Source organism: Malurus melanocephalus, unplaced genomic scaffold (assembly GCF_030028575.1).
Source record: "Malurus melanocephalus ecotype Western Australia unplaced genomic scaffold, MMel_1.1 scaffold_65, whole genome shotgun sequence".
NCBI lineage: Eukaryota > Metazoa > Chordata > Aves > Passeriformes > Maluridae > Malurus > Malurus melanocephalus.
In genome coordinates, this window is record NW_026623297.1 from 2,521,036 (window position 1) to 2,532,753 (window position 11,718).

An 11,718-nucleotide genomic window follows, 5' to 3' on the forward strand; every position below is an offset into this window, starting at 1 on the left:
AAATTGTCCTGGTAGGGATTGTCCTCTTTTCACCATCAGCACACCCCTCTTGTACCATTTCTGTCACAACTTTTGCAGGGTTTGTGTGTCTCACCAGAGTGTAAGTGGATAATTCAGATGGTGATCTGCACCCAAAAACACCTTGTGTTTTTAGTCTTTACAACTAAATTTTCTGAGATTTTTTTTTTGAAAGTTGATGTTTATAGAACAAAGTGAATCAAATAAACTATTCTCATTAATCCAAACATGATTTAACATCCCTACTTGGATAACTGGGGAAGAACCACAAAGTAAGGGAGGATTTATGGGGAGCAGACAAGGTTAGCAGCTTTCCTTTCTCCTTAACACCAAAAYCATTGAGGAAAAAATTACTTCATTATGTTTGAACAATAATTTAAGGAAATAGCCATGTTATTCTGTTTGGGTTTTGGCAGAAGGGGGTTTTGGAACYGAAGAGCACATCAGTCTTTCAGAGCTGTATCTCTAAAGCCCATTTCTAATGCACAAAACCTCTCTCCAAGCTAGGTAATCTCCCATTAATGAGGCAAAGGAGCCCAAATTAATTTCTGAAAGTAGGAGAAAAACATAAAGGGAAAATTGTAGAAAGCAGATAAAACTGAAAATGTATATCATTCTTTCTTGTAGCAAATCCAAGTAATTGCAAGGAAATTTCATTTTCCTCCCCATTTAACCCCAATTATTTTCATTTAATCACAGAAATGTACCCGTTTCCCTCCAAACCACCCTGCTTTGCGTGTGAAACATCATTTCCAGAATGCACTTGGGTTCAGGCATGTCCCTAATCCCCTAAAACAAACACAGCAGTGGGACAGCACATCCCAGCACATGTGGCACTGCTGGGAGGGCTCACTGGCTGTGCAGGAAACCAGGCCAAGCCATCCCAACAGAGATGTCTGGAAAGGCAGGCACAAAAGGGATTTTGTGGGGCAGGAGCAATGCTGTCTTTGTGAGGAATTATCTTTTGGGGGGATCAGGATTTGGTGCAACTCATCCAAGTTGAGGATATCATTGCAGTTGGAGCTGGACAGGCTGGTTCCACGGGCTGAGGCCAATTGTGTGAGATTAAATAAGGTGAAATCTTGCACTTCAATCACAACTCCTTGCAGCACCACAGGCTGGGCTGGAGTGGCTGGAAAACTTCCTGGGGTCAGTTTTGGGCCTCTCACTCCCAGAAAGACACTGAGCTGCTGTAGTGTGTCCAGAGAAAGGGATGGAGCTGGGAAGGGTCTGGAGCAAAAGTCTGATGAGGAGCAGCTGAGGGAGCTGGTGGGGCTCAGCCTGGAGAAAAGGAGGCTCATGGGAAGAACTTAGGGTTCCTAAATATCCTGAAAGGAGGGCGTAGAAGGGTTCTTCTTGCAGGTAACAAAAGAGATTACAAGTGGAAACAACCTCAAGTTGTGCCAGGGGAAGTTTGGCCTGGATAAAAGGAAAAAWTTATTCACCACAATGGTTATCAGGCCTTGAAACAAGCCCAGGGAGGTGGTGGAGTTACCATCCCTGGGGGTATTTAAAAGAAGTGAAAATATGGCAGCTGGGGGCATGGTTTAATGGTGAATGTGGCAGTGCTGGTTTAACTGTTGAACTCAATAACCTTAAGGGTCTTTTCCAACCTAAATGATTCAATAATTCTATGGCTTGGTTGGTTTTCCATTAGATGGGCTTGGTGGCACCACACCACTCCTGAGGTGTCTGATGGCTCCTTCTGGTCAGGGTGTCCTGGCAATTGCTCACTGCTTTGGTTAATGTTGATTGAACAATGGCAAGTCTCTTATCCACACCTGGATGCAGATGGAGTCTCAGGACAGCTGATCAGAGGAGCAAACCCACTTCTTTTAACCTTCACAGCCAAATTTCTTCATCTCTTTCTCACCCAGGAGGTAAGAGCAAGACTGATGGGCAGATGCAGTGGGTCACTGATGGCTTGGGAAGAGGTCAGAGAGATCCTTGTGTTGGGCTGTGCCAGGGCCACCAGGGAAGGGCTGAAGCAGCCAGGAAGGGAGGAGGAAGGTGCAGATCAGCAGGTTGTGCCAGGTGTTCCACTTGCCCTGCCCAGAGAAAAGCAGAGTCTCCAAAGACAAAGGGATTTATTTATCTGCCAAACCAGTAAACCCCAGTAAACCCCCTGTACCAGACAACCCTCAGACCACGGAGAGGATGAGCCTCCTGATCTCTGCTCACCATCTGAGGACAAACACATRACCACATCAGAAGGGGTGCACACTTGAACTCTTCCCATGCATTTCCATGGGAACAGGAAAACTGTTTTGTTTTCCTCTTTTTAATATTTCTCTTATGATTATTTCTGAAATACCCTGCTTGCCGGAGACTTGGCCTGAAGAGATAAGGAAGAGAAAATGTCACAGACTGTTGTCARTAAATTATTTTTCCCATTTCTTGATGCCAGGAAAAGCAGTTCTTACTGTAGGAAAGCAGATCATGGGTTATRCTGTCTTCAAATTATTCATTTCAGAGATGTTAGAAATTGCAATATGCACCGATAAGTACAGCGTGTTAGATGGGAGTTGGCAGCAATGAAAAACTTTTCTGKAGCAAAAAGAAAATATCTTATAACCTGATCTCTCTTTTCTTGTCCATAAAGAGGTGATTCAGAGTCTTTTCAGGATTACAACCTGTTCATTTTCACATTCATCATTTTGCTYCTCATGAACACAAGATGAAGACCTAACTCTTTAGGAAATGTACCTTATGATTGTGTCTGGAAGCAGCACTGCTCACCAGCTGGGACTTCACAATACTTTCAGTAGTTGTATTGACGCCATTCAGTTTGAAAGTTTCCATGCTGGTTCTGGTTTCTGCCTCAGTGCATGGAAAGTGTAGTTTCCAATCTGTCAACTGTTTGCAACTGAAAAACATTTTCTTTTTCTCTAAATATTTTTCTGATTTTTTACCATCACATCTTTAGAGCGAATAGATGGAGTCTGAGGAGGGTGTTTTTATACCTAGTCTATTCTGTGGAAAATCCACACCAATTCAGGCAGGTTATAATGAATGGCTGAAAATTTTTCAGCTGCAGACAGTCAGCCAATGGTTGAAAATTTTTCAGCCACAGGCAGTCAGCCAAATCTTTAAACCACCAGTAGTTCCCCTGCTTTGTGCCATAGCTGGGTAGTGCAGTGCAGTGTGATGGTCCCAGTGGTGCCACTTTCTTATCACCACCAGAAATCACCAGCTGCAGTCACCTGGGAAGTCCATTCTGTGGCCACACATTTGTTACCTCACCCTACGGAGAGAAAAACCACCATCTGTCTGAAATGGCTCCAAGAAGGAGCGCATGGTCAAAAATTAAGATTTGGATGGGACCTAAGGAAGAAACTCCTTCTTGTGAGGTTTGTGACATAGAGGCACAGGTTGCCCAGAGGAGCCGTGGATGCCCCATCCCTGGAAGTGTTAGAGGCCAGGTTGGATGGGACTTTGAGTAYCCTGGTCTAGTGGAAGGTGTCCCTGCCCATGGCAGGGGAACTGGAAGTACAGTTAGAGCTGTGGGCAGCCTGAGGACAGGTTTTGGGGTTCCAGATCCAGCCCTGATCAATGGAGTGTGGTCAGTGCCGCCCCCAGAGCACCTGGGACATGTACTTTGTTCTGTGCACTGACTCAGGGGCTAAATGGGCTGGWGAAAGCAAAATGTAATCACACTGGTTAATTAAAAGATAATGGAAGCTTTCCAGCCACATCATTACAGCCCATGCAGAGACAAAAATCCCTCTTCTCCTAGAGGGATAAAATAAAATGCATTGTCACGCTGGGGATCAAGCTGATCTGAACTTCGTATTCCTCATCTGCTGTGCTCTTAATTCTCATTGCTTTTAATTGACTGCAGATTTTCTTTGGTTTCACAAACTCAGTTTTGAAGCAGATTCTTTGTGTTCTTTATGGCTTCAGGGTATATGAGCAGGGCTGGTGGGGGGCTTGGCACTGCTGGTATGTAATGATATTTTCTCTGCAGCAGGAGCCGGGGTCAAGTGAGTTGTAAAGTACGGTGTTCACTGATGAGCAGGGAGTGGGAGGAAGCAGCATTTTCCAGCCATAAAACAGGGGGAYGTGAAGAAGTTACAGGCAGCTTTGGCAGCTCAGAGCTCATTAGCCCAGTGGGTAGAAAATGCATTGCAGATGCAGCAGCCTTGCTGGAAATGCAGAGGGGAAGAGATGGAAAAGAGCTGTGCAGGCAACAGGCAGCAGCCAGTGGTGATGGAGGGCAGCCACGAGCACCAAGGATGCTTCTCGTGGTGTCACAACACACAGTAGGAGAAAATCGTTCTTCTCACAGGGAGGGCTGGGTCCTCTGCCTAAAATGTTGGTCTGGGCACCAAACTGAATGCAAAGAGAATGGGGCATGAGTCAAACTTGTGAGGACATGGTGAAAGACCTCAAAACCTAYAGARATTTGGGCTYCCAGARCAAGGAGGGATCCCAGGGTGCACTYGAGMCACTGGGTTGAAGTTCAGTTGTGGRATGTAAGAAGAGTTTTAGGAAACCTGAGAAATGGRAACTGGAACCCAGGTGTTAGCTTCACATTTTCCTGTTTTCTCTCTTTCATTCTCCTTCTGTGGGGATGTTTGCTGAGGTGCTGTTTTCTCTTTCTGGAAACGTGTATTTGGAGGAAGAGCCAAGGACACTGCAGATCGATTTTCTGAGTTTTGCTCAGACTCCACAATACAAGTGGCAATTTAGTAGGATAAGCTCATTCCTTTTTTCACTTTTATGGATTTCATTAAGAAGCATGAACAGGCAGGAATTCCTCTAAGCAATCATATTACCAGCCTAATTTGCGAGACTTTCATTAAAGCAATTAAAGATAGAATGATGCAATGACCCAGTTCAGGACCCAATTAAGACTGAATCAATAAATCAGTAGGTTTAAATCACCACCATAAGGCCACAGACAATCAAAACAAGTTATGATGCTGAAGTGAAACAGAATTACTGTATTACATYGCCATAGGAGAATTTAAAGAATTAAATACTTTGCAACTGAGACACTCAGCTCATCTTACTACAACCACAACTGAGTGGTAATGGGCACAGTCTGCTATGGGTCCTTCAGCTGCTGGGGACACGACCTGGGTGCACAGCCCAGCAGCCCTGCCAGGCCATCCACAGCTGTAGGAATCCCTGGACWCAGTGACTTCAGGAACAGGTGTCAGCATCCCATCCATCTGATCAGCCACACTTGGAGCTAAATCATCTCATCAGTCTGTCACCACCTTCTCTGCACCGATAAGTGAAGYCCCAGGTGTCCTGCAAACAAATCCTTCTCAGCCACAGCTGTTGGCTCTTTCCTGAAGGCCTCTGACCTCCTTCAGGAGGAATTGCTGGACAGTTGGTTTTTGCCATAGATTTAATGGGAACCATTGGTAAACTCAGGGATGTGGTGCCCTCTGCATGCTGCAAATACTTGAAGAAGGAAGAGGAGCTGGAAATGTCTCAATTCAAGCCTGCAAGGTGATCATCAGYGGGCTCAGCACTGAACTTGCTGACATTTAGTGGCAGTGAAACTGCACATTGCCTCCAGAAATCAGCCTAGCCTGATCATAGGTGAATTGCCTCGTCAGATATTGTGACCAGAAAGTAATTGAAATACATAGTAAAATCCTATCATTTGAGTACTGACAAGACACAGCAGTCTAGTGCCAAACCTTCAATTTATCCCATGTTTCCCTTTGCTTTGGTCTGATACCAAAGAGACACTGTTTATAATTAATATACAATATAATATAATATGATATTTCAATATAATATTTCAATATAATACAATATAATATAGCATTGCATTGTATTACTTACATTACAATTCCAAGTGTGTGTCCATCAAGGACCTGTGTTCTATTTGTTGAGAACAGGAGTTTATCTGTCAAATTCCACTGAAGTTGGAAGTATGGGTTCACCATGTCTACAATTCTATAATGAATTTTTATTTGTGGTGGAACAGGGATATAATCCACTGAGGTGCYACACTGAGGTGCATTTGGGTCAGAGACTGGGAGAGAAAGTTATATTTCAGATGCTGCTTCAAGCAAAAGCAAACTTGAAGATGTAACTTGAAGATGTGATATGTGATTTTTTAGTTCATGGTTGGTACATGCCCAGCTGGCCTGCAACAAAAAGAAGTATTAGCTTGAGATTTATTATGCATTTCTGGTCACTGTTAGACTGCAAGCTGAGGCACAGATGTGAACACAGCCCTTGCTTCTGCCCTAAAGAAAGAAAATGAAAAACATACAAGAGTCTATAAGGCGCCAAAGAAAGCACAAAGTTCGTGAGTTTGATGGGAACAACAAATTGCKTCTCAGCTCTATTATTATTAATATCCCTAAACAAAATACTTTTATGAAGAAGGTAAATGAATCATTAATTGACCGTAACTTTATCAGAATATTGCAATTATAAAAAGAAAACCTCCAAAGATTAARAAAGAAAAGAAACTTTTGAATTCARGATRAGCAAACAAAGTTTGTAAGTCAGGAATTTATCCCAATGTAATCCAGAGAGCCCAAATGCCAAACAATCTGGAAATACTCAATCAAATGCTTGCAGTGATAATCCAGATGGTCCTTCTTCCCCATTTGCAGAGCCATAAAAAGTGGTGATCATCACAATAACCCAGCATGGTTGAGAAAGCCCACCAAGCAGGGACTCAGATGTGCTAGGCAGGGCACATCTCCACGGTGATGTAGGTGGATGTTCTCCCTGAGGGATGTGCAGAGCTGGGAGGAACCATAATGTGATGGGAACAACACATGCTCAGATCCCTGTCCTGGGATTGCTTTATGCCTGTGCAGGCCCAGGTTGTCTCCTCATGGAAAAATCCCCAGAGGGATCCCCACAAGGCCAATATGGTTTTGTGGATTCAAAGAGAAGCTGGGAAGGTTTGGCCTGGAGGAAGAGACTCAGTGTAGGGGTAACCACAGAGGGTWGGACTGTTTACACTGCACGAGTGCTCTGTTTGAAAGCTCTGTGCAGAACGTCTCTTCCTCAGCATCCCCTGCTCCTGAACTGCAGGGCTCTATCCCTGCTCAGGTGGGATGATCCTCAGAGTTGTGCACCTGCACTTTCTCTGCTTTAACAGGTATCACTCATTCAAAACTCCTGGCTGTGAAAGAAGGGCTGCCCACAACCCGCTGGAGCMCTGGTTCTGCCAAGAGACAGTGCTGGAGAGCAGAGGAGTGAGAAATGGGCTYGGTGTAGCACAAAGAAAGGCTGATGTATGGCATTCCACATTMTGAAAGCCTTCAAAGTCAGGACAATCCTCCTCCCTCCAGTGCAAACATATCTGTGGATTTTGGCAARGTTGCAAGCAAAATATTTCCTACAGTTGCCTCTTGGTCTTGTCCCTCTGGTTTCTCTGTACTGATATTTTATCTCCCCTGTTGCACACAGCCAAGAATATGTGGCTGAGCACATAGCAGTGAAGAAAATGTACCAAAGATTGAGTAAATACTGACATGACATCATCAGGATGCCATGCATCAGGATTTCCAGGATTTCAGTGGTCCTGTGGTGATCTTCTGCCCAGTCTCACTGGGATCTTGGAAGACCTGGGTGCACTCTGAGTGACCACTGAACCTATGGAGAAACCCATGATTTTAAAATCAAAACATAAGAAGATTTTAGTCTTCCTGGCTGAGATTTTAATTCCATKGTGAGTATGGGATAGACCTTCATCTTGTGTAAGTGCCAAATTTGAGCCAAATCCAGCTAACTTACACACTGGTGGGAGTGAGGGCCTTACTATGAGAGGAATGTCAGAGTTCAGGTTTATGCCAYGTGGGCAGACTGTGCAGTCTTTCTACAGGATCTGCTGCTCCTCCTGACTCTGCAAATCATGTGTTTGTGCCTCAGTGTCACACACCTCCTCCAATGCACTTCCAGACAGCATTTTTGTACGTGGATGTACTTTTCCAAAGATGTGCCTTGCCATGGATGTGCTYTTTGCAGAGCACAAATCAAGAGGCCATCTCACCTGTCCTGGTACAGCCCACCATCAAATCCCAATTCTGAGAACAGTTGCACACCACAGCTTTCAAACAGTTATTGTGTTGGTTCTGGGGGGTGTTTCTCCATTCACAAAATAAAAGCTTTGTAAGTAGTTTCTGTTTATATTGCTATGAGCTGGCCATTGCCACTGCTGCTTGTTTCAGCTCTGTCAAAAACCACCCGGCTTTGACCCTAAGCACAGACCCATCTCCCTGCTGGGTTTGTTTGTTTTGCCACCTATTTTAAGGGGGGAGGAATTCTTGTGTGCCAGTGAGTGAAATCTGGAAAAGAAGAAATAACAGTGGAGAAAACTAAGAGGGAAAACCAAAAATGCACGTCATAACACACCCCAGAAACATGGTCTGGAGGAAAATTAAGCCAATGTTGGAGCACATGTAAAGGCCTTTGGAGACCATTGTAGACTGCAAAGGGACTCAGAAATTCTCACTGATGAAAATCCTGTCTCCTTTGATGATTCCCACCACAGGGTGTGTAAATCACCAGGACCAGATGAAAAGTGMAGCAGTCTCCAGCAAGTGCATGTCCATTCCCCAGCCCTACACAGATATTCTCAGTGCCCAGGAGACACCCATGTCTCTCCATATGTAGACATCCAACACCATTGCCATCGACAGCTTTAGGGAACATCTGAAGAACAAATCTTTCTTTTTATTAATTTCCCTATGGAGTGAACTGGGGAGAAAGAAAATCTCATTATCCTCCTTTGGGACATAAAGGAACATCATTGCATAAAAGACAACAGGGCAGTGGAGCAGCCACAGAAATGATTCACTGCCTTTCCTGCATGTGGGTGGAGACTCRTGCACTCAAAAACATCAGACATCACAGTGGGTTGATTTAATTGGATTTATTGGAGGAAAACAATTAGTCATCCCTTTAAATTGTCATTATGATAGAAATCTCGATATGTATACATGATTGTCAAGGCAGAGAACCACTTGCGATGTAGCCCCATTAACAATTTGCAGAACTGCAAACTCATTAACGCAGATAAAACTTTTGCGATGCCTTAATACATGCATGGAGTAAATACACATTCTCCCTTCTTTTTGGACATGGATGCTGTTATGAACTCGTATCAATCACAAGACCTGCAATATTAGGCACACTGACATTCCTTGATTAAGATTTAAGCCTTTGTAGAAAACATGCTTGCATTTTCATTAGAAGTCAACCGAGGGATGTTTTGCAGTTGGGGATATTTGGGGAGTCACTATTTGGGCAGACGAGGCTTTTTCTTTTTCATTGTTTGCTGATTCAAATAAATTATTTATCTAAAAGRAAGCCCAAATGGACCAAAATGTTGTTTCTCAGCTAGAGGTCAATGTACAGCAGGTCACTGATGTCACATTGACCAGAAACATGAGTGACACCAACTGAGCTGCAACCTTCCACGCTCTTCACTTTGGGGGTCATGCTACAGCTTGATCTGATCAGACTCAGCGTTTGTGATGCCATGCTGGGCTCAGGGGATGCAAGATGAGAGATGGAAAAGCTCAGAGCTGCTCCGAGCAACACCCCCAGGAGCTCCCACCCACCAGGAACCACAGCCCACGTCCACCTCCTCGTGGAGCCTCACACCTCAGCAATCTGAACTCAGGCTGGTTTCCAGCTATAACTGATGATTTTCTGTGCTGTCATACAGTGATTCAGCAGTGGCAAAGCCCTGGCTGAGCACCAGACTTGAGGGTGGACTCAAGATTTCTTGGTGCTTTTGGCCACCATGGAGCATAATTTCCAAGGGCTATGCCACCAGCTTGGTGCTTGCTCTCCAGCTCTGCTGCTTGAAATGCCCTTTCAAGGGCAGGAACATAGAGCAATTTCTCAGTCTTTTCAGAGGAATTTGAGTGTTGGGAACTCGAGCATCTTCCACACAGCAGCCACTCAGGAGCTGGGACCAAAGCCCTGCTGATGCCCACAAGGGGTTTGGGCTGGAGCTAATGCAAGTACCATGGAGCCATCCTGTACCCTGCCCTGGAAAGACCAGCACAGATGAAAATGGGTCAATGGCTAAGGGAAGAGAAAGCAAGGGCATGGTTTCTATGTGGAAGGAGGAAAAATGCCACACCAAACCCTTCTATGGATAAATGGTATTACCTGGAGGTTCAAGGATTAAATGGTAGTATATAGGTGGTGATGCTTTGGAAAGGATGGGATTGTTTAGCTCAGCTCTCTGCCCTATTTTGTGCAGGTAAAAAAATCACAGCATCTTGGTCCCCAAAATGCAGTTCATTCTGCAACAGGTGAGAAAGAACTATCTTGTAGGAAGAGAAAAATACTAAGTATTGAGTGAACCAATCTGAATTTTTAGTAGGAAAAACAAACCAAAAGAAAATAAAGAAGAAACAAAGAGATTCACCGACATGTTTCTTGGTAGCTCTGAGTGTTAGTGACCCAGGGAAGGAATTTTGGAAGCAGATCAAATTTGTAAGTGTTGTATTAAAAAAGGGATTCTCACCTCCCCGGCTCTCTGTTTCTAGACCTGTGTATGTGACTGCTGCATAATTTTAAGCTGCTCTGGATGGTGACTCTTCYTGTACATGCTGCAGAGCATTCAACAGAAAGACAAAATACATTACCAGGCTTTGCAGTATCTTGTTTACAAAACATCAGCTTTTGCATTTACTTAAACTTAACAATGGATTTTGAGTTACAGATACATTGAGTCACTTAAAAGCAATACAAAGAAGTAATTCCCTCAGAGAGAAGGTTGGGTTGAATGTGCATAAAGAAAAGGCTCGGGAAATACAGAAACAGTGAACAGCAGTTTAATACATGCAGTGCAGTATCATGCATTTATTGGACAGTTGATGTCATCATTAGTTCAGCAGTGTTTTTTCACAACGCTTGCGAGCGCACATGCCCTGGTTCCACTCTGGAGTATGGAGAAACTGTAAGAGCAATTCAACTGACCTCAGCGCTTATGAAGAGGAGGAAAAGGAAAAAAAAAAGCTACTGGACAGATAAGTGACATGGTTTGTGGTGGGGAAGGGGGTCTTGGAAACCAGAATCCAGGCTAAAGAGCCTCTGTCCTCCACTACAAACTATTTACACAGCTTTGAACCGACCGTGCGAGGTCAGACCGAAAAACCTGGACCAGCTCCTGACCTCCCAGCAGTGGGATCTATGATCCCTGGGGCCACAAGGCACACGTGCACACACAGACACACACGTGTGTCACAGAGACCAGAGCACCCYGCAGACAGGATGGGAAGGCAGGATCCGGCTGCAGGGGTGTGAGGGAAAACAAAAGGGATTGTGTAAAACTTGCTGCTGGGAATGAAATATGGGATGACCGGTTTACCAGGGGAAACTCTGGTTCATGCAGTGTTTGTGAGCAGGTTGCTGTTCCCTCACTCAGCCATTGCTGRCAGTGATTGCCAACTAATCCTCCTCTCTTGACCTCGATCCTGTTTTCCTTGGATACCACAGTCTCCGTGTGTGTTTCTGCTTTTTGCTTGAATGAGTGTTTGAGTTTCTCGTGCAAATAAGCACAATGAGGAAGGCAAAACTCCCTTCCCATGAAAAATTTCTGGGATGCATTCAGGCCCCAATTCAGACAGGTAAATATGCATTGGAGCAAGAACGTGAGTAATCACATCAAATGAGAATTTCCATATGCTGAATGGAAGCTACTTCTGTACCTTGGGGCTCAGCCTAGAAACTGTTATTTTGCCAGCAGAT